This window comes from Wyeomyia smithii, chromosome 2 (assembly GCF_029784165.1).
Source record: "Wyeomyia smithii strain HCP4-BCI-WySm-NY-G18 chromosome 2, ASM2978416v1, whole genome shotgun sequence".
Classification (NCBI taxonomy): domain Eukaryota; kingdom Metazoa; phylum Arthropoda; class Insecta; order Diptera; family Culicidae; genus Wyeomyia; species Wyeomyia smithii.
The window spans coordinates 90149382-90175849 of record NC_073695.1 but is presented as its reverse complement, the minus strand read 5'-3'; the positions used below and the strand labels follow the sequence as shown (position 1 = coordinate 90175849).

Sequence of the window (26468 nt, the reverse complement as noted above, 5' to 3'; positions counted from 1 at the left end):
TTTCGTCGCGAATATTGTCTGGGAAAATATTAATAACAGCATGACCAGTCATACGATGTGGTATAACTTACGGCAGGTGAATTCACCTTAGCTAATAATAATGCAATAGACATGGGAAAACACACACGTGAAACACATCTTGGCAATATTCTGATGGAATGTTTTTGCTTCTGATCTACAACTGAATCAACTATTGTTCTAACTGCTTACATTCCAGTATTTCGTTGTGTACTAAACAACTTAACATCTTCATAAATTTACGGCTTTAATATTGCTCACATTTTCTGTTGTGAACAAAAAAATTGCTCACATTTTGTAACAGATCCTTTATATTAACATATGGCGATTCTACCTAAATTTAACAGCTTTGCCAAATTTTCGACATCTCACTACACTAAACTTTTCGAAAAAAGCATTGAACAGTAGAAATATGTGAGATGAATTATGGCAAATTTAAATTTCACCGTAATGTATGAGATTTAGAGTAGTGATTTAAGTGGTGGTATGAATATGGGAGCGTTGTGAAAAATGGTTTATTTTGCCGAATTTACTATATTTCTATCGTTGGTTGATTCTATAAGAGTAGGTAAGCGTATTTTGTTAATTTCTTCAATGGTTTCGTAGAAATTTGGGGTTTAATGAGATGAATAATGGAACAAATGACCTAAACTTTTATAGACATTTGTGATTAGATGATGAAACAATCGATCAAAATCGAAAGATCGCTCCAATGCTTGTCATTCAAAAGCTTAAGGTTTCCCATTTAATATGCTACCAAGAGGTTTCCCCTTTAATATGCTACCAAAATTAATCTGAAATTATGCGAAACATTGTTCCATTTATTAAAAAACAAACCCTGAAAGTTTCAGTACGATCGGAGGACCTTGATAACTCTTCATAGTCCTGAAACATATTATCTATTCCCATTTCACTAGCCTTTCAATTACAAAAACATGAATAAATCCACATAGCGGTGAGACCTAGCCATCCTTATTCGAACTTTATTATGTGTTGAAATATATTTGCACTAACAGTTTCAAAACCAAACATTCACACACGTACGAAAATACATTCACACATACAAATATCTGCACATACACTCACACATGCAAATAACATTTCAATAAATATGTTTCAAATGTATCACGCGAAAATTTCTTTTGATCAAGATAGGGTAGACGAACCAAATGTCGCCCGGGCGCCATATTTCGCCCTCCTCAAAAGCAAATAAATTATACTCGCTACTCTAGAGCTCAAAATTTCATGATATCTATAATGTCGGCAATGATGGTGATGGGCGATAAACATTCGATTATTTTCAGCGTGTGAGTCAACTTCGTCTCTCAGTCGGTTCTAACATTTATCGTACGATATGCCAGTCCGAGTGAACCAATTCGGAGATTCGCTGAGGTAATTCTTTCTCTCTCAGAGATGGAATTTCAATAGCTCTACAAACCGATGATTCACTCTTCGCTGATAGAATCCAAGTGTCAAAACAAAAGAGAAGAATCGCGAGACGATAATTATCGGTAAAAAGAAGCGATTGCGATCGCTTGAACAATTATCCCCCTTTCTTTCTGAGTCGCAAGTGTTGACAGTAAAATAGGTTTTTCATCGTTTAACAAAAGGTTGCTTGCTGTTGTTATTGTCAACTCAATGTTCCTTTGTTCGTCGGTTTTATTTGCATCGAAGGTTTGTTCGCCGATGTATGTTGGCCGATATCGAAGTTTTTTTTTTAAACAAGCAAAAACCTGCACACATTTTGGAAAAAAAATCCGCATATATAAATAGATTCTAAAAAAGTTTGCAAGCTATGCAAAAAGTAACAACGAATATTTGCCATTTGAAAAAACAAAATCGGCCACGGACTCTGAAAATCTGCATTTCACAGTCAATTCTGTAAATCTGGTATCCCTGTTTCGTGCTGCCTTTTAGTTGGTCTAACGCTTGCAGTTTTTTCCCTCTCTGAGTTTTCGGTTTGCGATACAATTTTACGATTATTGGGACACTCTCACTCACAAGGTGATTCAAACCAAAGATTTTCGTTCCACGGCTCGATCGGATCGGGAGACGATAATGAATTACCGATCGAAACCGATAAGAGAATCGAGAAAGCGTATGAACAAGCGACGATAAACTCGCATACAGTTAACAGGCTATAAAGTTCACGGAGTATTCTTTCGGCAGTTTATTTGTCACACAAGTTCTCTTCTCGAGAGACGATACAAAACATCGCGTATTATGCGTGATCAGAGACCAATAGGATTCTCTCGTGATAATACACTGATGCGATTTTAACCATCCTTGAATGTCGGTACGTGATTCTTGATTATAATATTTTACTATCTTACGGGCTATCAATATAGCGTCTTCTAGTTAGACTGTTTTTTTTTTTGGTTTGCAGAAATTTTTCCAACGAGAAATGTAATACAAACTATGAGCATATTGGGGAACATCCATAAATGACGTAGCATTCAAGGGGGGAGGGGGGCGGTTTGCAGTTTTGTGACGAAAAGTGACGAAGGGGAGGGACCAAGCCAAGCTAGTAAATATGAAAATAAGAAAAAAATGGTTTTTTTTTCTAATTGTTCTTTTTTATAACTGTTTTGTCTGTTTAAGGTAATTTTTGTTACTTTCTTGTCTTTTCTTGTACTAAAATGGTATAGGGTAGAGGAACCATATTTTTCCCAGGTACCATAGTTCGCCCACTTTATGGATCCTCTCGATATTCATGCTATTGAATGTTCAAAAGCAAATAAATTATATTCGCGACTCTCAAGCTCAACATCTTATGAAATTCATGAACACCGGTACGTAATTTTTCATTATAATATTTTACTATCTAACCAACTATCAATATAGCGTCTAATTGAACTGATTTTTTTGGTTTTAAAAACGAATGATAAATATTTATTCTCGGATATATAATTCGATGTCGAATAATTTATAGTTATTTAGAATTGCCTGTATGTTAAATTTTAGGATTTCATGTTAGTTACAACAAGGAATGGATTTTTTAAAACATTTTTCATACTTATTACGAGGCGAAAAATGGGTCACCTTATTTGCATTGATTCCATATTCCATCCTGAGCGAATCTCCATAAAAAAATCCTGGATGGTGCAATGTGAGACAAATTGTTACTTACTTGAAAACAAATTTTTTCATAATTTTTCAAATTTGAATTATTTTGAGAATAATCATATTTCAGCTGGTCTTTAGGTACGATGCTGGCCTAACAAGCCAGTCGTCGTCGATTCGAGTCTCGGCTCGGGAGAGACTGATGGTGTCAGTGGTGCTTATTACGGGAGTCACTTCACGGTGAAATATATTTCACTCTCACGCTCACTTCACTTTTTGAGACCTATTCCCGATTCCACCTCAAGTGAGGTGACAAAAATCACCTCCGTGAAGTGAGATTGCCAGTGAAGTGTGATTGAGAATAGGACAAGTGAAATGTGGGTGTTCCCCAGCTCAAAAAAATTCTAAGTCCCGGAAAGCCGATTGAGCTGAAATTTTGTAAGAGGACATTTTTCGACAAGAGGAAACTGTTGAGCCCTACCGCTAAACGAAATTCGAAGGTCACTTTTTCTCTTACGTTCCATTGGCCGCAGCTCAAAAGTTTCTAAGTCCCAGAGAGCCGATTTTTTTCAAGAAAAAAAAAAGATTTGCCTTTTTACTGGAAAATGAATCCCATTCCTATTACCGCTAGATCACAAATCAATCGATTTTTAAACTTCCCTATCTTCGTGAAATCATTTCACCGTTCAAAATGGTCGTGAAATAATTCCACGCGAAACGTAACTTTTTTGCGTTTCCACTTCACTCGTATGACACTCATAATAACCCAGATTTCACGGCAGATGTCACCTTGCGACGTTTTTCTCACTTACGTGAGACCCGTAATAAAACTTTATCCACTTCACTCCGATTTCACCGAGAAGTGACTCCCGTAATAGGCACCATTCTAAATTTATACCGTCTGCCGGGGTGAGATTAAGCCACGGGGGTGAGATTGAGCCAAAACGGGAAATATTTGTATGTTAAATTACTTGAGATTTCTAGAACCTTATACCTCAAATTCAATGCTTTATGAAACATGACATATTTATTCACAACTTCAAATGGAATATAGATAATTTACGGGACTCACGTAAGTGAGAAAAACGTCGCAAAGTGACATCTGCCGCGGAATCTGGGTTATTATGAGTGTCATATAAGTGACGTGAGAACGGAAAAAGCGACGTTTCGCGTGGAATTATTTCACGACCATTTTGAACGGTGAAATGATTCCACGAAGATGCCATAAGTCCTAAAGTTGATGGATTTGTGATCTAATGGTGAATATTGGATTTATTCGTCAGTAACGAAACGAATCAGAATTCGTTCCGTGCCAGAAAGCGTTTAAATTTTCATTTTTTTTGCCCGATGAAAAAAATGCAAACTAGTTCAGGAAATTTTCGATACCGAAAAAAAAAACATTTTTGCTATGCCAAATGTCTTAGAAATGCATAACACGTCAAGATCTGGTGTTATCTAAAAAAAACGGAAAAAACGACTTTCTGGTACTTAGAGATTTTTGAGCTGGGAAACAATCTCATTTCACTTGTCTTATTCTCAATTTCACTTCACTGTCAATCTCACTCCACGGAGGTGATTTTTGTCACCTCACTTGAGGTGGAATCGGGAATAAGTCTAAAAAAGTGAAGTTAGCGTGAGAGTGAAATATATTTCACCGTGAAGTGACTCCCGTAATAAGCACCAATATCAGTGAACTGTTTCATATAAATAATGTTTCTAAGTACAGGGTGAAAAACATGCGCAAATAACGTTATCCAAAAACGTCCCAGGCAAACCAACCCGATCAAGAAATCACATCGTTATTACGTTAGGATGTCGTCTCCAATGTGTTGAGGAAATATTATGCATTGGACCTGTGTTGGCTCAGAAAATGTTTTTCCAAAACTGTTCCAATCTTTTCCACATCCACATTCACGACAAATACACCAGTATACACCAAAACATTTGCATTGTTTACATAGTGTAAATTTTTTTAGCTATGGTATTATTTGAAATGATGAGTAATGACTAAAAGCTTAGGAACAGTAGGTGACTGTATTACTTATGCAATGTAACAAAATTTTGTACACCTATTCTATATGAACTGATGACTTTTAAAGCGAGGAAGGAGGGTTGTGGGTACGTTTCCAGCGGTTTTAGGATCTCCAATGGAATACACAGTGGACAATGACACATAATAATTGAAACGAAAAGTCTTCTCACGCTTTATGTCCTAACGTTTTCTCTTTCTAAGCTACCTGGAGACGCCACTATGTGTTTAGAGACTGTCCATAAGCCACGTTCTCATAACTGGTTACTCCAGATATCGATTTGATCCAGTCATACATTTTTCTATAATTCATATGAAACGTAGTTTCTAGTCAACCCCCTACAGCCCCTTAATAGTCCACGTTGTTTATGGTCGTCCCTATACTTACTGTTTTATTAAGTTATTCATATGAATTATTCGTGGAGACACTACTGTTCATTTAACAGGTATTAAGTTAAACTTATTGTTTTTGGCACAATCTCATCCCATAGAAGGGGTAAGATTAGGCCAAAGTTCATTCAATTTTAGCAAAACTATAGTGAACAAAAAACGAAAAGTTTTGAAAATGTATTCCCGAGTCTTCGGAAACAGCAAGACAGTGCACCAGCGCATATTGCGAGTTTAGTTCAAGGCTAAAGGGGGACAATAGGGACAATTTCAGGGATGTTCTGGGTAAAAATAAATGGCCATAAAACTCCCCAGATCTGAACGCAATTAACTTTTTTATCTGGTCCTATATGATGTAGAAGTTTGCTGATTACAAGATCTCCACCTTGGAACAGTTTATCTAGAAAATTTGAGATAACAAAAAAGACACGAAATGACTAAAAAGTGACTCACTACTAGCCGTGAAATACGTCGCCATATCACTTGGTCTTGAGCTGCTATCCTTTAGTTAGCTGCTTCATGCACCTATTATGCAGGCATTCTCGTCGACAGTACACATCCAACGGGGTCTACCCCGAAGTCGACGGCCTCTATCAGGATTTCTGCTAAATATAGTTTTTGCTGATCGTTCCTCCGGCATTCTAGGTACATGCCCAGCCCACTGTAGCCTACCGTGTTTTATCTCCTTGACTATATACGCTGATTTTTATGTCAGGTATATAAAAAAATCCGATTAGCAAAAGCACCGTGATTTAATAAGATTACCCAGTTTCGTTGCAACGGGTAAAATTCAAATTGGTTACATAAAGTCGGAGAGCAGAATATCTAATTTCGATTACACTAGTAAACACAAGATTTACCTTAGATATCAAGCTAGAAAAATATGAAAGATTATAGCTTTTTCACCATTCCTGTGAATTTTGTTGCCCCTAGTAAAGGTTACCTTTTCAGTGACTTAACTGAGTTTACCCATAAGCCAACGAAGAAGCAACGAACTCGGCGAGCAATTACTCTGCACCAAACTTCACAGGAATGGTTAAAAAACTGTAATCTTTTTAGGGTAACTATTCTGAGCTTTAGGGCAATTTTTTTTTTTTTGCTTTTGTGACCAGTGTTATTTAACTGTGATGTATTTTATTATTAAATCAAATCAGCGTTTAGTTGCAAAGTAGTTTCGTAACCACTGAGGGACATCACTAAGAGGTACGAAACAAAAATGGTCTAAATCTTAGTTGCATAATATAACACGAAGTGATGAACGGCAATACTCACAGTATCCAACGATTGTGGTTAATAGGATAAATTAACAACTTGCGTATTGTGGTTGTCCTCGCATGTTCCGCACACGTTTATCGAACTTTATGCCATGTAAAGGCCATGAGTCAACGCGATCAGAGCATACGTATGTCCGCTCCTCTGGTAGTGAACACTAGGCAACTACATGCATAAATGAAATGCATCGATTCACAGTGCAGCAGTTGAACTGAACATAAACACATGAAGATATGCCCCAAGTTACGATCAATCTCTTTTCCGCTCATTCTCTCTTTTTTTCATAACGCACTCTCTCGGTGCAGTCACAAATTTCTCTCGCACTTTCTGCATAGAAATGTTTTTTTGTAGACTTCGTCACATACCGAGAGACGACTGTCTGCTGGCACTAAATTGAGTTATGCTTCGGTTTAGTCCTTAAGCACGGCGCAACAAGTGAAGACATAAACTGTCAACGCATTGTAGTTTAGTGAATTCAGGTGGAGTGATTAGGCAAAGAAAACCGTTCTTTTTTTTCATATGGAAGAAAATCTCAGATGCAGATAGTGGTTACGAATTCGTTATTCAATACGTCATCTGAATTATTTCTTTAGTGCAACCCCACTTCGGTGGGAAAAATCTCAATAAGTTAGTGTTCCTTCTCCGACAGTGAGTGGCATTATGGTCATTTTCGTGCTATGCTTGCGAAAAGGAAGCTTTTAGTGCAACTATGTCGCCCTCACAATACATTTGCAAAATGCCACCGACTTCGCCAAACGAACAGTGAAGAAAAAACGGAGATAAGTCATCGGTTAAAACAAGAAATATAAACAGCCCCAAAGGGACGTCTACGAGTGCAGGAGAAGAGAACGAAGTTTTTTAAACGATAAAAAACGATATCCCCTCGTCACCCATTCCGTCGGGGAAGGCGCATACACAGCGAGCGCGCGCAACCAGCAGCAACAGAGAACGGTGACGGTTGCCGGAGAAGTGTGAATCAAAATGAATGATCAAGTGAGAAGAAAAGTATAAGTTGAGAAAAAGATAAAACTGTCGGCTCAGTTGTATCCGAGAAGTCTACTGCAACACAACATAACGTGGAAAACCGAAGGCATCTGGAGTGCAATAAAAAATACACTTTACAACAAGAAGGAGAACAGAGTATATACAACACAATTATTGCGGCTCGAACAACGATCGTGTGCCGCCTCATAGTATACAAAATAAATAACAGCGGTTAAATGGTGTTTCTCATCTGATCCCATCCATTATACATCGAGCACACAACAATTAAGTGTACCAAATAGATAACTGCTTTTAATTCGTCGTTGCTTTTAAAATTTGCGAACATCAATATATCAAGTACTTAAAAGCGACGAAACGTGAGAGAGCTACTATTTGCGAAAGTACTGTGATTCGTATTTTGGGTTGCGGTGCATTTTACTCAGCATAGCCGTAAGTGAATATTGCATATTAAGTAACACAGCAGACTGATTTGCGATCTCGCGACTAGCACCAGTTAAACCGCAAAGAAAGTGGATTTCAAAGTAACAATCTGAAGGAAATAAAAGAACCGAGCTTATGAAGTTTATAATTTATTGATTTCTCACTGTGCGTGCAACCAGCTACGAAAAAAAGAAGTCTCCAGCAAGAAGTAAAAACCGCGCTCATTTATTGAGTAGTACAAACAGGAAAAGCGCAAGTGACGGAAATACTTAGGTGCACCCGTCGATGGTGCATGCTGTTCAAGAGCAAGAAATAATTCCAGTAACGTACGATTGCGATCGCGCGGAATAGACAGGAAACTAAGTGCTGTATATCAGCCTCGTCCTCATCGTGGCTAGCCAAGATGATTGTAGTTAAATGAAAGCAGTTTTGGTTTTGTACCACGAAAAAGAAACACCCCAGGTCTCAATTGAACACGGTGCTAGAAAAAAAAACTCAAGTGAAGTGCTTTCGCGACAGTTAATGTAAGAAAAAAAAAGAATAAACCGTTTTATGAACATACACGCCCATTACGGCTTGGACAGTCAAGTGGTGAAGGTTAATTAAGAAGAAATCTTTTATCACTTTTTACGACAAAATTCGGACAACCGACCGGCTGTTTTAAATGTAAGTAGTCATTGTGGAACAATGTTTTATATACAAAAATGTTGTTAAGAGTTCTACCGCAGCTTGATAAAAAAGTGACAAATGGTATTCTTGAATGTTTTCAATTCGCGCACCTCTAGAGCAGAAAATATTTAGCGGATGTGAACAATTGAGAAGCTAGCTAGCAAAAGCAGCTACCTGTGTTAGTTAACTATTCTACTTGAGCCCAGTTATACCGGACACAAAGCATGAATTTTTACAATGTAGTCGAACGAGTTTGCGGCACCACTCCGCGATCACGTAGACTGTATGGCGGCACTCAATCGTGATCTCTCTTAGACGGTTACGCCGATCCTATACCGAAGGAAATAAAGGAAGTTACTTTTGGTCCGACAATCGGAAAACTTGTAGTACTTATAAACCATACGAAATCTAATACTTATGCAAATTAATTACATAATTGTCAAAATTGAGTATAATATCGCACAACCTGATATAAATTAGTCCCTCAAATATCAAAGTTGATTATGCAACGCACATTGTAGTATTGCATCAGATTCGTGCAGCTGATACCGATGCTAACAACTTTTCGTTGACATTAAAAAGATTTCCGACGTGTACGCCCATGCAACCTCAACTGGCAAGGTATTTTGGTTGATCAATCGCGGAGGAAAGCATTCACGTGAACGCAAATCGGCACCCATTGCGGCAAGTTGCATTTGGTCACGTTGTCATTTTGTATGTTGATTTTTCGAGCAGATTATTGCGCTGCACACAAAATCCTGTACCCTTTCAGGTTTGTCTGAAATCAATAGTTGAACATTTTGTCTCCGAACATTCCTTTCACTGATCGCTCATTTGAATACAATGCAATCATAGAACTGAATTGTACTTTACAAGGCTTCATCGTGCACTCTTTTGGAGCTGTGACGTGTTTTTTCTTAGGGCTTTGGTAATTAGATTCTGCCGATAGATTCGAGTGCTTACTATGGAAGGATAGATGAAAAGGCATTATGTTGAAGAATAGTTACCAAGCAAAAAAATAGATGCCAACTAATAAATCACATTAACTCGTAATTGGAAACGTAACTCTCGTATTGATGTGGAGTAATTGACAGACGTTGACTCATAGTATTCAAACACAGGTTATCCAGCTTGATAAACAGGTTCAGGTTGCGTTGTAAAATTCCAAAAGGGGTGTGTCACTTCTGTCGTTGACATCATTTTTTTTAGTCGTGCAGCGTTCATGCGTATACGACGTATACAACTGGCTTCCAAGTATACCTTATGAGTATGTTTTGCTGCACTTTGTTGTTGCAAAGGTTTTTTTTTCTATAGTTAGTGGGTTGGGTGATCCCAACAAGTCTGGTTTGTTGTTTCTAGAAAATGAAAATTAACTGCGAGATTGCAACAATCTTCCCTCCGCAAGATCACTTGAATCACCGGTTTATAGCGCATCGGAGTACGGAGGATATCATTGATGCGGAGGGAAGAAAAATAACAAGAAATATAATTACAAATAATTGATTTATTTATCTTCTCGTGTCATTCAAGAAGGCCGGGAATCGCCCGAGTGGGAAAAAGTATATAACTAATGATAACTGTGGCGCATAACTTCGATGATCGTCCCTTCATGCAGAAACATGGTTCGGATCATGGAAGAAAAATGTCATTGTATTAGAAAAAATGACATAGCAGATCTTCTTTTTTTGTTGTTGCAGAATGTAATGCGGTATAAGTGGCTGCATTGCAAGTCCACCCTCTATTCCGTTGGTAATAGTTGAGAAACTAAATTGCTTCCCCGAAAATCGGAGAACTAGTCTCTCATGATAACACATTTGAAGTTAAATTTTGTTTGGTGAGGCTTCTTTCTTTCCTCTCTCGAAAATGTGATGTCCTTTGGATTACACCTATCCTCTCCTTATCCGTCGTTGAAATCTAATGCATGTGAGGCTAGAACGGTGGCTTTGTGCGCTTGCTCACTACTTAGCCTCATCAAAGAGGGTTGCCAACAGGTGACCTGACCACTCCGGTAGGAAATTTCTGAAAAAAATGGGATTGGAGCTAGTTACAAGCTGTCGTATCGTAGTTTGGATTCGCCCCGAAACAATGTTTCTGTTGGATACACATCCTAAACAACCGGAACAGTTTTAATTATGTTTATTAATATATTAAACACAATCATGTTGCAAATCCTTCAAAGATTGTGAACATATGTATTATTTGATGAAATAGAAATGAATTGATTGTTCGAACTTCAATTTTGTAACAGAAAACGTTTTCGACCTATTTATATACACAAGTGGCTGACTTCGAAGTAAGAATAGTGTATGAGCACGAGATTATTTGCACGAAATCCAAAAATATCGTTTCACATCCATCATTCTACCAGCGGGCATTGATTTGTGACAGACAACAAAAAAATCATGTTGACAGTGCGTGCGATTACAAAGGGAACTTGAAGCATCACCATCCTTGCGAAACTGTACTCGAATCAAGTTTTGTTGACAGGATGTCAATAAAACTGACACAACAGAGACATACTGCGGTTCAATTCCGTAGGCGTGGACGGCTCATTTCCGCCCGGAGACCAGTGCGCGTGTTTTCAGGGTGGATCATTCGATTTTTAATCCTTGTGTATAATGTTTTTAATACCCAGTAGCATACGAAATAATGCTTTGGTGCAATTCAATCGCTTTTGTTATTTGTGTTTTTGTATTTTCTTTTCCGCTACACCTATTTTTTATTTACTTTTTTGGCATTCCCCTGTCTCAAAATAATATAATTCTCTAGATATAAGATAAAATGTCAAAGGTGCGTTTATTGCACTCAAGGTTAATTAACTTGTGCCGAAGATACTCACATCAATAAATCAAATTGTTCACTACGATGGAGGTAACACATTCGATATTTTTCACCCATCAAATATAGTCTAAGAAAGTCTGACACTGATATAAACATTATTTTTGTTTCGCTTCAATCCCTTGCATGTTTCAATTTTGTTAATCATTATTTACATATTTGGGTGAAAAGATTGCATTTTCAATGAGACCCCAGAGATTGAAGGATTCATTCGAAAATAACAAGGGAGCCTCGGTTGGGCCCCGCCACACCCTATTGTAATATGCTGCTCTTGCAGCAGTGTATATATCGCTGACTGATGATGAAATGCTTCCGAGAAATCGTCGAACTAATTTATGATGTTCGTAGCAAGGCGCAACATCAAAAGATCTCTTTTTAGTTCAAGTATGCTGGCTGCTTGCAAAGGACACACTATAGAGGAGACTGTGGGAAAACAAGTTATTTTTACATCGGTTCAGGTTTTTTTTGCTCATGGAATCTTGCAGTTTAGCACGCAGAAAGCTGAAAGTGTAATCGTATGAGGTTGTTTGCTGATATAAACAGAAAATCGAACCAGCCAGCGGCGGGCTTGCAATAAGACACGTGAAGCACGAAACGACTTGGGAAGATTTGCGTTTTGGCAACCGCAACGGGTCGGTCGCCTGAGGACCACCGCTTTACGGCGTATATTCGTGAGCCCTGGTGAACTTGGTAACCTTTGAGGTTGCTGAACATCGCAGCAGCGCGAGTCGCACCGGCTGCTGATGGCAATGTGAGGACAAGAAAGGAAATGACCGCTACAGATAAGATTAGCCGCCAAGTCACGAAGTACGCTGAATAGTAAACACTAATGGAATGTGTTTTGTGATCAAGTCAATTTAGTTGGCTTTTTTTCGTCATTATATCTTTTTCGGCTTATCGGCAAAAGTAAACATGGGTTTTGTTTTTCATGTTGGTTTCAGTTCAATGGAATGCGCGGCCTGGTGAAAAACAATGTTTATTGCACAGCATACAGTCACTTTCTCTTAAATGCGATTGTGTATTTTTGTATACCTAAACGTGTTTGTTATTAATACTCCCGATTCTTTTTTTTTTGTACGGAGGTTGCGGTTGCGTGTAAAAAAGACTTCCTTAAGTTGCAAATGTAACGAAGAAAATCGTCCTAAAATGTTTGAACCTCGTTTGATTATGATAGTTGTCAATCTAGAGACCAAAATGCAACATTCTAAATTTTGAGGTATTCACATAAAAAATTGTGATTTTTTTCAAAAACTGATAGATGATCACTCGTGGTCTAGAACCGAAAACGTGATTAAAATGAGGTCGATATCTTTTACCGTTTTTTGAGTAATGGAAAAAAGCAATCCGTGTAAAAAAGACCATGCAAAAAGAGAATCCGGTGTATTAAATATTATTTTTCACGTAAGTTGGGAGATAGAAATTTTAACAAATCGATCGAAAGCATAATAAACGATTCCGCCACATTATTTTGATTATTCCATTCAGCGCTGCAAACCTTCACTGTCATAAAAGAATTTTTAGTTGAAATTGAAATCTTTGAATTTCAACTTTCAACGAACGAGCTGAGAATGAAAGAGACTTTCAGCTCCAACCAGTTGACAGTGATAGCAGCATTTCTATGATTTCGCACACGCAACACTTAGCGATGTTTATGCGGTTGAGAATATAGATACTTATATAGTTCATCGACTTCATGTGAAGAATTGGCTCAAATCTAATGATTTTGAGATTAAATCAGACATTTCATTGCTTTCAATTGAAAATTGACACCGCTGACGCGGAAGGTCGTTTCAATTTGAGACAGTGAAAATACGGTTTTTGTCACTTTCGTTTGCAGTGTCGAAAATTCGCAACACTGATTCCATTAAACATGTTAAATCCTGCTATCAGTTCTAATGAAATACTTTACTTTAAAAAGACAGGTCACTTTTTTGTAACCAATTTTGTTTCATTACTGTTATAGCACACTCATAGGCGTAGCCAGAGGGGGGCAGAGGGGGGCAGGGGGGGGGCCGTTGCCTCCCCCCTAATTTTTGAAATTGGTGCAGAATTTTATTTTCCATAACTTTAATAACGTTTGCGCCAAAAAATGGACAAAGATTGTCAATTTTTTATGGGTTTATCTCTACACGCACTGAAGAAACTAAACCATGAGTCATCGGAAAAAAATTCATTTGCGTATTTAAATAACGGTACCCCGCCGCGTCGAAAACGGACATCGTGCGGCAGTTCGTGGACACCGGATATGCCCGTTCCGGCATCTACAACATCTTGGCACTATTGGACACCAATCAGAGCATTGAAAGAAAGCCTGGTTCCGGACGGCCGACGACCCTGAGCGACAAGAAACTCCAAAGGATACTGAAGAGGAAGACTGAGTTAAAGTGGCTACATCGCTGCGTGCGCTTGGCCTGGAGGTCTGTGCAACCGATCAAACAGTGCTTGGCGAACATGGTCAAAACCCGTTCACTAGTCTCGGAGCTGCAGGCAATGACGCAGCGGCAGCGCCTGAATAAGATGGTCAAATCGATTTTCCCGGCAATTCACGACGTGGCGGTGATGATGGACGACGAGAACAGTCTCACCCTGGATGGCAACGACTGGTAGGGCATTATAGTACGAAGTACCTGCAGGATGTTGCGTCGTTCACTAAAAAATACCATAAGGCCGAAGACACGGTGTTTTGGCCGGATCTAGAGTCGGCTCACTATTCGAGGCGATCGTTTGAGGAGATGGAACAGCTAAATGTCGATGTGGTACCCAAGTTGGCGAACCCGCCCAACGTTCCCAAGATGCGTCTCATCGAGGATTTCTGGCAAACCCGAAGCGTAAAATCTACTTCAACAATTTTGTCGCGAAATTACAGGAGAAATTGATAAATAAAACGAAAAAAGAATTAAAAAACATGTTTTCATCCGCTATGGCGAATGTTCCGGTTAACTGTCGGTAGGCCGCACGCAAGAGCGTAGTTTTTTTGCAAGTAAGCTAACATAATTACCTTCCATAGGAAATTTATCAAACTCAATTATCTGTCCTAGTTATTTTTTACCACTATCCGAAAAAAGTCAATTTTTTTAACGCATACGTTAGAAACGTTAATGAAACAATACGGAAGCACAAGTGAGGACGAGAAGGACGACGAGACAATTCTTTCGTGCAACCGATTAGACTGTTGCGTGAGGCTCGAGCTATTGAATCAAGGAAAAAAGCAGCTTCACCACGCTGTAATTTTTAAAAGCTGCGAGTCCAATCTTCTTCTCTTTAATATTACTTGTAATCAAAGAGCTAAATAGCATTTCTAAAAATGTAAATTTTTATGACAGAAGGAAACAGTCACGTTTTTTTATAATTGAGTTTTGCAAATAAATTCTTGTTGCATCGAATAGTCTTCGTAAAAAAGCAAAATTTGATGCACACACACTTTCGAAAATTAGACGAAACAAATCACAGTAATAACACACTGGTTCGTGTACAAGCCACAGGTTGAAATATATTGGATATTAGCCAATTCCTCTTTTTTTTTTTTGGATATTAGCCAAAATCGTTTCACATTTGCCTTCCTAAATTTTTAGACAATCTTCTTCCATAGGGACCTTGTTTAGGGTGTTCACCATCACGGAAAACTGTTTTGTCCTTTTGGTAAAAATGGCATATTAGCCAATTTTTGAATTACGGGCAGTGTAAAGTATCAGCCAGATCAAAAACAATTGATTGAAATGCTTGCCCTATGTTGCGTGGAATTGCACCGGATTTTCAGTTGATCCACTAAGGACATTGCAGCGGCAAAAGTACCGAGCAAATCCGTGTTGATCACTAACTACTATTATTATTATTATTTCAAAACACCATTTTTTTACTTCTAAAATTTTGAAGAACTTGCCCCCCCCCCCAATCGAAATTCTGGCTACGCCTATGAGCACACTAGCTCAAGAATTTGGTAGTTTACTTCTTCGTGATTGATCTCAGCTAGTGAAGTTGCACAAAGAATCACCGTGAAATGGCTAATTTGGGATTAATTAACCAACTTCAATGATAATCTCCCAGATGGTCACGAGGTACGATGCTGGCCCAACAAGCCAGTCGTCGTGGGTTCGAGTCTCGGCTCGGGAGAGACTGTTAGTGTCAGTAGGATCGTAGCGCTAGCCCCGCAATTGTTCTGTACACTTAAACAGTCGGCTGCGAAGTCTGTGTAGAAATAAACAGAAGGTCATGTTCTGGCTTTGCTTTGCTTTTCAACCAACTTCAATGTACAATTCAGTAGTTTCCGCTTTGTATTAGATCGATATCGTTCAATTTTTCCACTTTCGCTTTTTTATTAGAGTTAAAATTAATATATTTTTTCATTTGCTCTTATCGATGGTATAGTCGATATATTATAAAGACGTAATGGAAAAATTGCAGGAATTTCTTTTTTAATAACATAAAAACAGTTTTGACTTCTGCAATAATATAAAAACTGTTAAACTATTATATTACACTCACGCATGCTGAAAGATTCAGCAATAGTGTTCAATCAGATAAAGATTCTGTCTTTCCTGATTTCTTTTAGTAGAGATTTCAAGCGTGCTATTATGATTGTGCCCAGTATGACTTTTGAAATACAACCGGACATGTCCAAACCCACCACACCACTGCGTATGTGTTTTAAGCGATGCCACGGAGGGTATTCTCATTGCCCTTCAGTGCTTATACAAAACGAAAACCCAGTGTTCTAAATAAAACAGCTCTTCAGAAGCGTCGGCAAACACAGGCCCGAGTGTTCCCGACTTCGTGAGCCCTCGGGAGCCCGCTTGCTAACACGTGTTTTCTCAAACGCTTCATTTTTACAAAACTACATATAAAAAAAATAATGCAGGTAGTTGTATGCGATGACTACCGTCAAGCTATCCATTATTATACCATTGTCGATCTCGTCGTGGCGACCAATGCTTGTGTGTTCCCCGAAACTGCGAGCTCTCGGTTGCCTCATGTGCCGAAGTTAAAAACCCTCGGCTCGTGTGTTAACGAATGGCTCTCCAGTGTTTTGTCTTTAGCTAGCGACGGAGGGTAATACGAATAGCCCTGCGTGGTGTGTTTGTTAGCAGATAGCCACACGCGCTTTAGTGTGCTGTGTTTTCCCCATGCCTGAATACAACAACTTTATCATTCATAAACACGCAATGTGATAGTGAGATGTTCAAATGAGTCTCATGGTGGTCCTGTGTTTAGAGACTTCGTCCCGATTATGTTTACTTCGCCAGTTTCTCAAGGGGATAATCCATCATACCACGAGAAAAACAAAGTTTAGCAATTTTAGTTTTCCGCGCAATTTTACGAAACCAATCTATTTATTGACTCGTGAAAAATGTGCACGAATGCAAACGTGATATAAATGATTAGCGATTGCGAGCTATACTATTTAGTTATTACTATTATATTTTCTATCGCTACTGCTGTTACGATACGATTTCAAATATATTGTCTCCCGGTGGCCGGATGCACAGAGACTGTCAAGTGCCCACACCTTTCGAGATATTGTAAAATAAAGTTTGCACCTGATGCTGATTACACTGGCCGACAGCGAAAAATATGTTGTCCGAGGTGACTAAGGGCACCAAAATTCACAGGAACAGTTAGAGAGCTATAATCTTCAATTTACTTTCAGCTCGAGCCCTAAATCTGTGAGGAAAAATGGTCGACAAAAGCGAAAAACTAATTTTCCTAGAGCTCAAACTGGAAAAATATGAAAGATTATAGCCATTTTCGTAAATTTTGGTTCCCTCAGCAATCTCGGAAGTTTAATTGCCGGATCCGTCGCTTTGCTTACGGAAAAACTTCAGTTAAGTCTCTGGCGACTTTACGCACTCCTCATTTGGCTAGGAGCACAAAAGTTTCACAGAAACGATTAAAAAGCTATAGTCTTTTATATACATTTTCGGTTCTAGCTCAAGATATTTTTTTTCGCTTTTGTCGACAATTTGTCAGCACAAGATTGGCATAGAGCTCAAACTGAAACTAAAAGAGAGATTAGAGCTTTGTAACCGTTCCTGTGAATATTGGTGCCCTCAGCCAGCGCGAAAATGCGTAAGGTCTTTGGAGACTTGAATAAAGTTGTCCCATAAAAAACGTAGAAGCGACAAACCCGGCGAGCAATTATTCTGTAGCTTTTTGAGCTCGCTGGGGCACCAAAATTCGCAAAACTAGTTAAAGAGCTATAATCTTCTGTATTATTTTGAGCTTTAGGGTAATGCCTGTGTTGTCTTGCCTGTTATGATCACAAAAACTGTATTTATTTTCGGATTTGGTGAAATTACTTGAAGAAGCATAAGCTTTAAATCAGAGTGACTGTTTGTCAGTGTTTTTTAAGAGTAAGCTTTAATATAAATGACGAACGTAATCGAGAGTACACGGAAGACTCAAGTAGCTATTTTACATATTGCTGCAACTGTTTGCTTGCAGCTTTCACTGCCAGAAAAGAATGAATCACTCGTTAAAACAAACGTGCGAATTTCCACCCAGCCTAGCTGATTTTGTCATCCTCGTTTTCGACGTTGTAATGCGCTGGGTTACGTGATGTTCATATTTAAAAAGTCGAAAAATAGCACTCACCGAAAATACCATCGTAAGTAAAAATGTTTGCTTTTGTATGTCATTGTTTTCAGAGCTAATTGTTTGAACAATTAGCGCCAACATACGGTCCGGAGGGAGCGGCAGAAGAAGAAAAAATCCCGTGCGAGTCGACTCATGTTATATCTGTTGGGTGTGGGTTTCGCACTAATGTCTGAAAGCATCTTTCCAAAATTATCACTTGCTACTGCTTGGTTGGTCAAATATTGTCCTGCGGAAACAGGTAGTATTGCTTGTGTTTAACAATGAGCAAGACAATTGACGCCAGTAAAATATTAGCTCAAACACTACTGAGAGCTTTTGCTAGTCGCGTGATTACCATCTAGGTAGTAATGAAAACCAGGGCCGGCGTTACCCTGGGGACGCAAAATCCTTATATCCAGCTTTGCAATAAAGGCAGCTGTATTTTTTTTTAAGGGGGGATTTGTTAGTAGCTTAAGTATTTATGATAAATATTAGTAAATAATGAGTATGTGTGTCCAATCACATGGTGACTTCTCAACACTGTTAGTAATTTGTAATTTTAATTGTTAGGATTTGTTTGCTTTCGCAATTAGGACTTATCATTCTTAGGGATTTAAACCTACTTGTCAGAAAAGGGAAAGTAAACTTACAACTAACTTATTTGCTAACTTATTGGCTATAAAGAGAGCTTATCGTAGCAATTGAGGATTGCAACGATTTTTGTCGAAAATTGTTAATAATTTTATTTGACATAGCTTCCAATAGTTCAACACCAGTAAGTCTATGTAATTCGAATGTACCAAACCAAGGAGGACGCTTCAAAATCATTTTCAGAATTTTATTCTGAATCCTTTGGAGCGTTTTCTTCCTTGTTGAACAGCAACTTGACCAGATCGGTACAGCATAAAGCATTGCTGGTCTAAAAATTTGTTTGTAAACCAAAAGTTTGTTCTTTAAACAAAGTTTAGAATTCCTGTTAATGAGTCCCAAGTACTTGCCGGACCAACTTAAAATAACCCCATTCATCTTGACAACGTGATTATTGTTTGGCTTGAGGAAAGAAGCCCTAGGCTTATGCGGAAAAATTATCATTTGGGTTTTAGAAGCATTGGGAGAGATTTTCCACTTTTGCAAGTAGGAAGAAAAAAAAAATCTAAACTTTTCTGCAATCGACTGCATATGACACGAAGACTTTTTCCTTTTACGGAAATGCTTGTGTCATCGCAGAACAATGACTTTGTGCATCCTGGAGGCAAATCAGGAAGATCTGAAGTGAATATGTTGTACAGGACTGGACCCAAGACTGAACCTTGAGGTACACCTGCTCTGACAGGAAATCTATCAGATTTTGAATTCTGATAGACAACCTGCAGAGTTCGATCAGTAAGATAATTTTTTAAAATTTTGATTAGGAAAATTGGAAAATTAAAAGTTTGCAATTTCGCAATCAAACCTTTATGCCAAACACTGTCGAATGCTTTTTCTATGTCTAAAAGAGCAGCTCCAGTGGAATAACCTTCAGATTTGTTAGCTCGTATCATATTAGTAACTCTGAGCAATTGATGAGTTGTGGAATGCCCATGGCGAAATCCAAACTGTTCATTTGCAAAAATTGGATTTTCGTTGATGTGTGAGATCATTCTGTTAAGAATAATTCTCTCAAACAGTTTACTTATTGAAAAAAGCAAACTGATTGGTCGATAACTTGAAACTTCAGCTGGGTTCTTATCCGGTTTTAAAATGGGAGTAATTTTTGCATTTTTCCATAATTTGGGAAAATATGCAATTTTGAAGCAGCAATTGAAAATTTTCACTAAAAATTCCATTGTGCTCTCAGGGAGATGTTTGATTAGTATATTAAAGATTCCATCGTCACCAGGTGCTTTCATATTTTTGAAATTTTTAATAATTGATTTAATCTCATTCAAGTTAGTTTCAATTATTTCTGCAGGTAAAAAATTCTGGGAAGAAATTAAATCAAATTGACGTGTGACTTCATTTTCAATTGGACTCACAAAATTCAAATTTGAGTTATGAACACTCTCAAACTGCTGAGCAAGTCTTTGAGCCTTTTGTTCATTGGATACAAGAAAACGTTCACCATCTTTTAAAACTGGAATAGGCTTTGAAGGTTTCTTAAGAATCTTCGACAGCTTCCAAAATGGTTTTGAATATGGTTTCAATTTTTCAACTTTAGTCTCAAAATTTTGATTTCTCAGAAGAGTAAATCTATGTTTAATCTCTTTCTGTAAATCTTCATAAATAGTTTTAAAAACAGGGTCACGAGAACGTTGATATTGACGTCTGCGGACATTTTTCAAACGAATTAGAAGTTGAAGATTTTCGTCAATTATTGATGAATCAAATTTCACTTGAGCCTTTGGAACAGAATAATTCCTGGCATCAACAATTGCACATTTTAATGCTTCCAAAGCGGAATCAATATTCACTTCGTTTTGCAAATCAAGCTCATTATTGAAATTTCTCTCAATATGAGTTTTGTTTCTTTCCCAATTAGCCTTGTTATAATTAAAAACAGAGCTCATAGGGTTTAAAACTGATTCATGTGATAAAGAAAAAGTTATTGGAAGATGGTCAGAATCAAAGTCAGCATGTGTGATCAAATCACTACATACATGACTTTGATCTGTTAGCACCAAATCAATTGTTGAAGGGTTTCTTACAGAAGAAAAGCATGTAGGACTATTCGGAGACAAAATAGAATAGTATCCTGAAGAACAATCATTGAATAAAATTTTGCCATTGGAATTACTTTGAGAATTATTCCATGAACGATGTTTAGCGTTAAAATCGCCGATTATGAAAAATTTCGAACGATTTCTGGTGAGTTTTTGTAAATCACCTTTAAAATAGTTTTTGAGCTCGCGTGTGCATTGAAATGGTAAATATGCTGCGGCAATAAATAAAATCCCAAGTTCAGTTTGAACTTCAATTCCCAAAGTTTCAATAACTTTCGTCTCAAGATGGGGATGTTTGATTCGGCGATGAATAACAATTGCAACTCCACCGCCGGAACCCTGAATCGTATCATATCTATGAATCACGTAATTGGGATCATATTTTAATTTTATGTTAGGTTTCAAAAATGTTTCAGTAATAATTGCAATATGCACATTATTTACTGTGAAAAAATTAAAAAGCTCATTCTCATTGGCCTTCAATGAGCGAGCATTCCAATTTAATATTTTAATTGTTTTATTTAAAATCATTGCTAAATTTTAAATTAGAAACAATTTTAATAGTGAAAATTTGTGCCTATTTGAATGGCTTCAAACATTGATTTTGCCTGCAACATGGCGTTCATAAGATCGAACATTGCCTGTTGCAAAAAAGAAAGTTTACCTGCCGTTACAATTCGCACAGCGAAAATTTTTACTCTCTTTCACAGGACATGTGTCCTTTTTGTGAGAAGAGTCTCCACAAATGAGGCATTTTTGGTCCATGTTACAAAGCTTTGAACCATGGCCATAACGTTGACAAACGCGGCATTGGGTGATATGCTTTTCACCTCCGCCAAACTTTCGATATGATTCCCATTTTACACGCACGTTATATAAAGCAATTGCTTTTTCAAAAAATTTTAAGTTATTAACCTCACTGCGGTTAAAATGAATTAGATAATTTACAAGGGAAATTCCAGTTCGCTGACTGTTTTCGCCTCGTGATTTTGGTTTCATCAGAATTACTTGGGTAGGGGCTATACCAAGTAATTCTGTCAAAGTAATTTTGATCTCATCAACGGTTTGATCGTTGGTGAGACCTTTCAATACGACCTTGAACGGCTTGGTGCTCTTCGTATCGTATGTAAAAAATTTATACATCTTTTCAGTTAAATACTGAATAAGACGATTCCAATCTTTCAATGTTTGGGCCAGTAAACGGCATTCGCCTCTTCGGCCAATTTGATAAGTAACTTTGACGTCGGAGAGAAACGTAGAAAGTTCTCTTTTAAAAATATAAAATTCAGAAGCAATAGTTACCACAATAGGTGGAACTTTCTCCTTTTTTACAGAAATTTCACTTTGAATAGTTTTACTTTCGAACATTTCAATTTCGCCGGCTTCTTGCTCAGGCAGAATATCATATAAATTTTCACTGCATAAGCTAGTTTCAGAAAGAGATGCCTCTCTTTTCCTCCCCGTAGCTATGCGTGGTTTCTTTTTTCGTCCTGCCATTTCAGGTGATACGAAAAAAGTTCAAAAATAATATCAAATTGCAATTATTGAAAAAGGAAGAAATAGGTAGTCTTGAGAAAGACTGATGTAAGTTAACTTCCAGGTAATCTTTAAAAGACACACTGACAAAACACAAACTTTGAAGCTATAGGCAGTCAAAGACCAGTCCACAAGCAACCGAAAATACGTCTGATCTGTCGGGCAGCTCAAGACGCACTGTAAAGGCAGCTGTAGATTTTCAGTTATGCTTCTTGCGGTAAAAAGCCTTGCGGCTTAATGCCGACTCTGCTTACAGCAATCGATTAGTGCGTCATGAATTAAAGTGGAACTGCAAATAAGGATGAACGCATGCAGCAGCTAACAGTAATATTAATTGTTTACCCGCTCGAAGTATGTGGAGGCTTGGTTCAAGAATGTCCCACTCACTTTGAATGGGTAGTAGAGTGACTAAAATTTCGAAGTATTGGTCATTACACTCGTCAGACCGAAAGTAAAATTAGAAAACATGCTGCCATTACTGAGGAATTCGAATGTTTGCCCGCGTGATTACTGCCAGTTCAGATGATGAGTGCTTTTAATGATTGAGATGTTATATCAACAAAACGTAGGTTTGGTGTTGCAAAGTTATACGAATTCACTCATCAGTGTCATGCCATTTGCGGCAGTTAGAGCGTTACGAAAAACGAATATTTCATGCCAATCTTATCATCAACATTTTCTACAACTTACTGTCGGATCTTTTAATTATAGTTATTTTGCGATTTTCATCATACAATGCGAGTCACGTGGGTCATTTTGCGACGGCATAACAAGAAAGTGTTCAGAATTGTATTTCAATCGTACAATGCACAAACAGTTCGGAGTGCGCGAGAAATATGCCGCGCTCTGGACACCCATGATCGGCTTGACGCGTACAACAACCGCTGCGAGCAATCAGTCGTAAAATATCCTTCGAACGAAACGAATCAAACCACAATAGCGGTTCATTCTCAGAGATTATTCCGAAATTGTTTGCCCATTCAACTACTGCGAATTGTACGTGAAATCAGCGAATGAAGTAAGTGATATTTTATTGCGTGTGTACTTCTCACACGGTGTGGAACCTTTTGAGTTACTTGTAATCGCGTAACTTTTGACCCTGACCAAGTCTAAAACAGACAAGACCACCGGTGATGTCAGCCTGTATGCGCCTGCCACTGGCCGGTTCGGTTGGTGGTCAGTCATGACACGAGTTATTTGACTCCACATATGCTTCAATTTAGTGCCATGAAAAGATTGCAATGTGCTAAGCCTTTTACATTTTTTTATACCAAGAAGGACATTGATTAGGGTGTGATGGAATTTGTGCGAATATGAAGGATAGTGTTTCATATAAAGTTTGATCAAATCGTGTGCACCCTATAAGTTACATTTCTCGTGAAGTGAGTTCCCAGAGTCTGTCGTCGGTTTTAATTGTACATAAAATATAAGTGAACATAAAACAAACCTGAGTTGCCAGTTAAAGTGTTATGCTGCAGCGGTTGCATTATGTTAGGTTACTGAGGGATGAGGGACAGACTGAGCGGACGCTCTCCGCCTTATTTTCCGGTTGTAACTAACTGCGGCAACCAATTGCCGCCTATGCTGGTACCATACTGTCTGTCGCGGCAGAATCAACCTAGAGATACTATGCCGATGGTGGTGTGAGACTTATACGAACAATTTTCAGAGAGTTGTAAGTGATCGTTAATGCCGATTATATTTTTGTTTGCTCACTCGCTCCGACTGCCACATTTAAGCACAATGTTCAGTTATACTGGCTGCTTGCGCTTTAGTCGCTCTGCCCGGCAACCGAAGGAAACGTGCCAAAGTACGAGGGGTAACTTGGAACGGTTTGCGCTCTCACAGTGACGCCTTACTGGCTATAGGCGAACGTTATTATGGGTGGAAGTCGGTGAAGTAATGAGCATTTGATGCCAACATGATCGGAATATTACTAGTCGAAATTTATGTTTACGACTTCGGTTTGATAATCACGACTGTTCTAAATAAAACGTTCTTATATGATCGATACGTATAAAAAACCATGCGTCTCCACTGCAATTTTGTGAAAAATTATACTAACCCAAAGTGACAGCGGGTCGCAAGCGTCGCGAAAATTACTCAATTCTTCTGACTTACTTATATAAATTTTTTATAATATCAGTAAAAAGTAATAAGAGAATTCTACACCTATAAAACAATATGCTGGCGCGCTAAAAGACATAGGTATACGAAATCGTAATCTTCCCAATACTTAACGTGCAATTTCAAAATGCAAACCAGAAGCCCGAGGCCAGTGCTGTCAGGATTTAATTGAACTAGCACCATCAAAGCACGAATCATCATCACGATCGTCTTGAGCTTGAATGAATTGCAATTCTATAAATAGAAGCAGAAATTGCACCTACGTGCACCTTCGCAGCTCTTTGCCTGTCGTAGCCAATGCCTACATACGTGCGGTGCAGAAACACGTTTTTATGCCAGCTACTTTACGGCAAAAACCCTTGTATATCGTTACTAATTGAAATGTTGCCGCAGGCTACGAATCTACCAGACCTACCGCTTAGAAAAAAAAACCGTTCCCGCCGTGAACCCGACGCATCATACCCATTTTATATGTTATCAAACTATTCGATAGGCGGTCGGTTCTTAATGTATATCCATCAATAATTTGGTGTGGCAGACACAACAACAGATAAACATCCAAATTAAGACCACTGATCATTTTATGATAACGTCAAAAAGATAAGACATACGGCGCCCGCCACCCGGGGTGGGGAAAAAAATCTAGTTTTACGCTTCAATAGATGCTGATGGTGACGATGATGTGCGTTTCCGCTCGCTGTTGCTGTCGTCGAGCAATACACGCACGGTAGCAGTGTACAGGTGAAGCATGAGCTATTTTTAGCGTGCTAAACAAAAACCGGCCTTATTGATGTCGATCGCTAGATCGCTCGTGAAGAGGGATCGAAGGGCCGTGACCCGGAAAGCAGTTTCCTTCGTTTGTGGCGTATATAGTGTTGACGTCCGTTTTCTTTCTCCTACTAAGCTCGTGTGACGTAAATGGTTCTTTGACCGAGGTTGCAAGCATTAAACTTTATAAATCATCATCCAAACGACGCAAAGTTTGCAGCGTTCACGTGCGTGCTAGGATGTTTGCTCCCAAAGTTCAAGGCAAGAATATTAATTTTGAAGTTTTCCACTGAAAGCCAAACTAAACCGGTACTGACAGCGCGGTTGTTTTGTACACAAGGCTTTGTTTCAATTTGAACTTGGAGTCAGGATAATGTAGATGACTGTAAACATTTGCAAATGTTTTTTTAATTGCGATTACGAAGACAACTAGTCTTTCTTATCAGAATTTCATGTATATTAGTCATCTAACAAGTATTAACATTGGTCAAACGAAAACATACAATCTTTGACCAACACGGAGATGAAGTAGCATGTTTGTTGATCAACTAGTGTGTTTACACACTCATACACACTCCACTACTACACAGTCTTCACTGGCTATAAAGTTGGATCAGCAAACAGTGTTTTGATAAACAAACGATAGCTTGGAAAAATAAATAAACTTTCTCTGACTTTGGCGGGATGATTGTAGCGCAGCGACGCCACTTGCGTGATGGTTTCCCGCGAATGATTCAGTAGCAACAACTGCATACAAAGACCTGGAGATTCAACAATCGGATTGACTATCCACAGTTTGCATTGTTCGAGCTGTGAAGTTTCGAGCAATAGCCACGTGTAACCACATATTTGCTGTGTTGATTACCCGGGAGACAATAGCTCATTTTCGTCCATTTTTTTCACTCGCTAGTTTGTCGAGGTTAATGAAGCACAGCAACACCGACCGTATAGCGGAAACAACTAGTCTGACGAGATACAACCCCTGCTAATTGAGTCGTAAATATAATCTTTTACCCTACGAAGTGTACGGTTAGTACCGTAAAGTATGCTGTCTACCAACCGGCTGA

The 26468-nt window shown here is 38.4% G+C and overlaps 1 protein-coding gene across 5 annotated transcripts in view; it reads left to right on the top strand.

Moving 5' to 3' along the window:
- Positions 1 to 26468, top strand: part of LOC129722258 (ion transport peptide-like) — a 67674-nt gene that overhangs the window by 24013 nt on the left and 17193 nt on the right. Inside the window, exon 1 of one of the 5 annotated variants that reach the window (XM_055675572.1) lies at positions 7214 to 8860. The exons of 3 other annotated variants lie outside the window; for them this stretch is intronic. The gene's annotated coding sequence lies outside the window, so the exon portion shown is untranslated. Of the gene's footprint in view, positions 1 to 7213; positions 8861 to 23408; positions 23525 to 26468 lie in introns of those variants that run through there. One more of the 5 variants, XM_055675573.1, reaches the window with a different exon arrangement.